This window comes from Malania oleifera, chromosome 4, assembly GCF_029873635.1.
Source record: "Malania oleifera isolate guangnan ecotype guangnan chromosome 4, ASM2987363v1, whole genome shotgun sequence".
NCBI lineage: Eukaryota > Viridiplantae > Streptophyta > Magnoliopsida > Santalales > Ximeniaceae > Malania > Malania oleifera.
Window position 1 is genome coordinate 67,857,620 of NC_080420.1, and position 6,917 is coordinate 67,864,536.

A 6,917-nucleotide genomic window follows, 5' to 3' on the forward strand; every position below is an offset into this window, starting at 1 on the left:
TGATAAATCCTTAAAAGATTTAAACCCAATAAAAATTTCTCCAAAGATATTTTTCAAAATGAATGTTGGGGAAGCTTAAGGTTTTGCTCTCAAAAATGTTTTTGTAAAGATAAATGTGAGAGTAGATGATGTGAAAATAAATGCTCTAAGAGCAATGAAGATGTTCTCCAAAAATGATCTTTAAAAACAAGAGTGTAGGAGAAGTAAGATGATTTCTCTCAAATCTTTTGTAGATAAAGAGAGTATGAGAGAATGAATCCTCTTGATATTTGAAAGGATCGGTGAAAATCAAAGCTCTAATAAATTATAATATATGCAAGATGATCAAAAGTTATTTAATGGCTTTTGGGCTTGGTAATAGCCGTTAAGTGACCATTGGGGAATAAAATATGATTTTATTTAAAAATAATTAACCATTTGGAGCTCAAAAATGGCTTAAACCAAAAGTTCTAGTTGACTGGGGCAAGCTCTGGTCGACTGGCCTTAGGCAATTTTATAAAACCCCCAGGTTCAGTTGACTAGGCACAAGATCCGGTCTATCGAATAGAAGTTCGTCTGGGCTTTATGGTACGGTCAATTGGGGACTTTACAAAATTTGGTTCTACCCATATGGTTAGTTCGATTGAGTGGGCGTCTTAGGCCGGTTCGACTAGCCCTTCACAAAATTGAATTTTCGGCCTTTTTTCGACCTCAAAAGTATATCAAACCTTTTGTGTGAGTTTTACATCTTTGGTGATAGGTTTTTCTAGTAAAACTTTGATTCCCTAAAGTCACTCTGGTTGGTATTAAGCATTCAAATTAGATCATGTAAAGCATGCAATTACAAATACAACTAAGTACATATAATGTTGAAAATTTTTATTTGTTCATCCTTTTGCTCTTCAATATTTCATGGAATGAACCAAGTCAAAACAGGGATTGGACTCAAAAAGTCAACAATCTCCACTTTTTTGATGATGACAAATACAGGAGCAAAATAATGTTATCCTAACAAGGCTCCCCCTTACAATATGCATAACATAAAAAATTAAAATGTAGATCAAGCAAACATACATAATGAATACATTGAATTTTCATGTTAAGAAATTTTAGCTCAATTTTCTTATGAGAGGTTTGAATTTTGCAATATTTTTGCAATAATTTTGCTCCAAAAACCTTTTCTCCCTTTTGTCATTAGCAAAAGGGTCAAGGTAAAAAACATATAAGTATTTAATGAACCCTTTGTTTGAGAAGTTCCCCAATTCGAGCAGCTAGTTAGTATATTTTTCTAATTTTGATCATTTAATTCAAATATGCAATAACCTAGTAAACTACCAGCATGCATACACAAATTCTTCAACATCCTTTTAGATGGTGTTCAATTCAAGTAGCATGCAAGTATCCTAAATGATTATTAATCATGCAAATCATAAAGTTCTGCATGAGCCATGCAGATGGTGTTCCGTACAGGTAGCATGCAATCCAATATATCCAATCAAGTATAATCAATAATAGTCCATGACACCACATTAAGATATAATTGCTATCCATCAACGTAATTTCAGAATTCAGTATATTATGGGCAGTAAGCTGCAGTGTTGTACTCATAAAAGACGTATAAACATAGGCAAGATACTATAGTGAGTATGTTAAATTTTAAGAGCCATGAAGTTACAAAAATAGTTGCTCCCCCTTAGTTATGCACTCTATTCATTACTACGGGATAGGCCTAATTTCTCAAATGATCCCTCAAATAGTTTTAGGCAACTTCCCTAGTGTGCAGTGAGTCTAATTCATGTTGAATTTGGTTAAATCTATCCAAATAACTTGGTTTCATGAATATATAAACCCATTATTCATCAGTGCACACAAACTCTCGTGCAATGTCCTCCCTTTCGCACATGATCACGAATAAAATGATGTCTAGTCTTAGTATGTTTAGTTCGTGAGTGTGTGGTGGGGTTCTTTGAAATATTTATTGTACTAGTATTATCATTTTTCATAAGAACAGTTTCATAGTGCAATTAGTAGTCCATAAGTTGTTGTTTCATATAAAGTGTTTGAGCACAACAAGTTCCACCCACTATATATTCAGCCTCAATTTTGGACAAAAAAAATGAGTTTTGTTTCTTAGAAAATTGTTGACCTTATAGGTTATGCCCGGTTTTGATAATGACAAATACCTATTGTATTTAATGGATGTTTGAGGATATGTTGAGGTATACAGTTGGAAGGTCAAAATCAAATGGCACAAGGACTAAAAGTTGAAAGACCTGAAGACCCTGAAAAGTATTTCATGTTGTATTGTAATTTATATATTTATAATTTTGGGTCTATAATAGTAAAATAGGAACATGGTCTAGAATAATTAATGCCTTGCCTACATGTTAGGATGTATAAGCACAAGACCATAGATGGACCTTAGGGAACACCCTTTGGTCGACCGACACCGGATTTTTTCGGTGTCCTCAAAATGAAAAAGGCCTATAATGGCCATAGGACACTCACACATGCATATAAATATGGCTAAAAGGAATGAGCGATTATATAAGTGAAAAGGACCGAAATGCACTTAAGTTGCATGTTCGGTCAACCGTACTGCCAAGTACAATATCACCCGATCGACCACACCAAGACCAGGTCAATACTTTGACCACTACCCGGTTAACCGAGCTTGGCTCAGTTCATTCTCACCCAGTTGCCTAAACTTCCTCAAAGTCAACATATTGACCTTACGGTCGATCGAACCCAAATTGCATGCCAACGCTCTAGTCGACTGAGTTTCCACGTGTGGAACTCATTAGTCTGGTCAACCGAACTAGTTAGTTCAAAAAGTTCTCGCTCGACTGAACTGCGCTAAATGAAAAAATCGCACTTGGACATCCCTGTCTAGTCAACCGAACCTGTAGTTCAATTTGTTCCCGGTCGACCAAACCATGCACAGCTCAGTCAACCAAACTTCCTTAGGTCGACCGATGCTCTCAGATTGTCCCAATATTTTTATTATGGTTAATATTTTTAAATAGGGTTAATTTAATTAAATATTATTAAAACTTTTATAATAATTCCATATGTGTCCTTAACGACTATAATCAGGAGAAACTCTATATATATACCCTCATCATTTGAAAAAAAAATTAGTGAATGATTAGCAAAAACAATTAGAAAATTTTCTCTGATTTTCAAAAGCTCTATTTCTCACATTCAAGCTTCATTTCTCTATGCCTACTCATCCTCATTGCAAACCTTGCTAAGTAAGAGTGCTATTGTGAGTTTCTAGTTAAGCTTACACTCTCGCTAGTTCTAGTTGATTGATATATATTTTTATCCAAAAGTAAGCTTGAGTTTTTCTAGGAGACTTCATTAATAAGTCTTCCGTAGGAAAACTTCATAGATCTTGTGAGTTTTGCATCATCATTGCAATACTCAAGAGTTCACATTACTTTGTGTTTGTGAAATAATTTTTTACGAACCGTTTTCAAATATCCCGTGTGTTTATTTTTGAGAAAAATACTTTTGGGATATTTTGCTTATGAAGATGTTTGTTAGTGTACCTCTTGATTGATAATATCATCTTAACACATAGATCAAATAATTTTTACAAACCCATTTCAAATAACTCATGTGATTTACTTTGAGAAATATTTTGTTGAGATATTTGTGCATACGCAAAAAGATCTTTGTTGAAATATCCTTTGATTGATTTTATCTTGTTAAACACAAAAATCAAAACATTTTATAAATTAAATTTGAATATCTCTTGTGGTTTATATTGATAAAAATTATTTGTTGGGATATTTGAAGTGTGCTTGTGATATTTGTTTATGCATTGTGATTGAAATCATTATTTGACACAAAGATCATATCAATCACACTCTCACACACTGATTGCAACTTTTGCATAAATATTTGAGAGTAGGCACTTAGACTACACTGAGCTTATCAAATTCTATCTTTTGGTAGTATATTGATTATACTGTGCGTATTGGATGCATGTCTGCTTTACATGAAAACATAATCACTGTACCACTTGATTGAGAAATTACAGTTGTATTTTCAAACATTGCCTAAGGGTACGGTAATCTAACTCTAGAAGGATTGTGTAGGTTGAGGTCAGCCCTGTGTTAATTGACCTAGTTGTAAAGGTTAAGGTCAGCCCTGTGCTAATTGACTTGGTTGTTTAGGTACCGCTCCACCCATTAAGTGAGCCTATAGTGGTAATCCTTGTGCTTGTTAGCCAAGGCGGGGACGTAGGCAATTTGTCTGAACCTCGATAACATTTCTGGGTGTCGTCTCCTTTATGGCTCTATTGTGCATGCTTGGTTAAATTTCTATTGCAGTTTAAATTCTGTTGTATATTTAAATTGATTTATTTTACATGCACTAGATTGACCTTAGGCTTGTGTAATACCATTGTTAGTGGATTAACCTAGGGGATAAAATGTTTAAATACCAATTCACCCCCCCCCCCTCTCGGGATTGCACCAAAGCTAACAAAAACTAAGAAACCAGAGATTGTCCTAGGAAATGACATGTGCCACTTGTGGTCTTCCGATCAACTTTGCTACTGGAAAAGTCTGCATCAGAATAGTTATCAGTCTCAAATGAGGAGTAATTAGGGTACCATAAGCCTAAATCAATGGTCCTCATTAGGTATCTAAGTATCATCTTGACTGCATAGGTGAGACATTTTTGGTGCTGCCCAAAATTTCGTACACAGACACATACTAAACACAATATTGGGTCTGCTAGTAGTTTGGTACAACAAGCTATCAATCAAGCCTCTGTAGAGCTTAACATCTACCGGTATGCCTTGCTCATCTTTATCTAATTTGGTGGAAGTGCTTATAGGTGTTCCTAGAATTTTTACACCTTCCATATTTAATTTCTTGAGCAAGTCCATTACGTATTTTGATTGGTAAACAAATGTTCCATGCTTAGCATGTTTTATCTAAAGTCTTAGGAAGAATGTGAGTTCACCCCTTATGCTCATCTCAAATTCATCTTGCATGCATTTGGAAAACTCATTACACATCTCTCTATTTGTTGCTCCAAATATGATGTCATCTACATATATTTGCACTAGGAGCATATGTTCATTTTCAAATTTTATATAGAGAGTTGTGTCTATCTTTCCCTTAGTGAACCCCCTAATTTAGTAGAAAACTACTTAGCCTTTCATACCAAGCTCTAGGAGCTTGCTTTAGTCCATAGAAGGCTTTAGTCAATCTAAAAACATGATTTGGAAATTTGTTGTTTTCAAAGACTAGAGATTGTCCAACATATACCTACTCATTTATGTAGCCATTTAGAAATGAACTTTTTATGTCCATTTGATATAAATTGAAGTCCTTCAAAGCTGCATATGCTAACAACATTCTAATGGCTTCTATCCTAGCTACGTGGGCATAGGTTTCATCAAAGTCTAATCCCTCTTCCTGGTTATAACCTTGGGCAACTAATCTGGATTTATTTCTAATTACAACCCCATTCTCATCTTTCTTATTTCTATAGACCCATTTTGTTCCAATAATAGTATGATCATCAGGCATATGAACCAATGTACAAACTTTGTTTCTTTGAAATTGGTTCAAGTCTTCCTACATTAACAACACTCAAAACTCATTCTCAATTGCCTTATTCACATTCTTGAGCTCCTCTTAGGACAAAATGCAATGTTCATACACATGTTTCTAAGGGATGATATGGTGGCTACACCTCATTATGGTTCACCTATGATTTGATCTTTCTGGTGATTCTTTAAAAATTTCCATTCCTTAGGTAATTCCTAAACCCCACTTTCTATTTGATTATCCTCAACATATGTTTCTTTAATTTCTGTGCCCTTTTCTTCATTATTCCCAATGGAAAATTTTTCTAATTCTTTTCTTATTTCAAGATCATACTCATCAGTCTTTTTGGAGAAGGGATTGGACTCATCAAACACTACATGGATGGATTCTATAGCAGTTACAGTTCTTTTGTTAAACTGTTGACCTTTGGAGTCCGATCCCCGATTTGATGCTGACAAAGCACTTGTATCTTATGTGTGTATTTTAAGTGCTTGAGTAGGTGTACATTTCAGCACAAACATAAGGGAAAGAAAATGGAAGCCACAAAGAACTTCAAGCTTATATCAAACAGCTTATTCTATGAAAAACAGAAGAGCAAAGAAGAAAAAGACATATTTGGTTTGAATTGTAAATGCATTTAGTTTAGATGTGTCTGTAATAACCCTTCATTCAAGATGTCATACTCATGAAAATAGGGTTGAAATTTTAAGGTCAAAATTAGGGTAAAAACATAGGTTTTCAATGACCTCAGTCAATCGACCAATTCACATTATATAACCCTCAGTCGACTGACCATGCATTTCGCCATAAGTCAAAGTTTGACAAAGCTCAGTTGACCGACCATTTTAAGTTTCCACAATAGATGGACTTTAGAATATCAAGCCACCCTAGAAAGGAAAAAGATTGAGAAGGTGTTCAGATCTTTTTCTTCGAGGGAAAAGTAGATAATTGTTCTGAATTAATATTCAAGGCCAAAAGTGAGAAAAATAACTCAAAGAAACCCTTGGGAGTTAAAAAATAAATAAATCTTTCAAAAAAGGCTCATCATATAAAACCCATAATCATGCCTCTTTTCAAGTAAAACTTGGATCAATAAGAAAAATCTTTCACATGTATTTAATGTTTGCCTATCTTGTGAAGGAAAAGGGCATGTTTGGTTTACTTGTCTATTTTGAGGTGCCATAGGCATATACAAGGAAATGATGTCGGTAATTATGAAGGCACACTATAAGAAAACTAGTTTTTAGTGACGGTTTCAATTTCATCATTAAAAGTGACTTATTAGTGACGATTTTTGACAACCATCACTACTAGTCTAAGTATTAGTGATGGTTCTGACAACCGTCACTAATAAGTCCCTTTTAT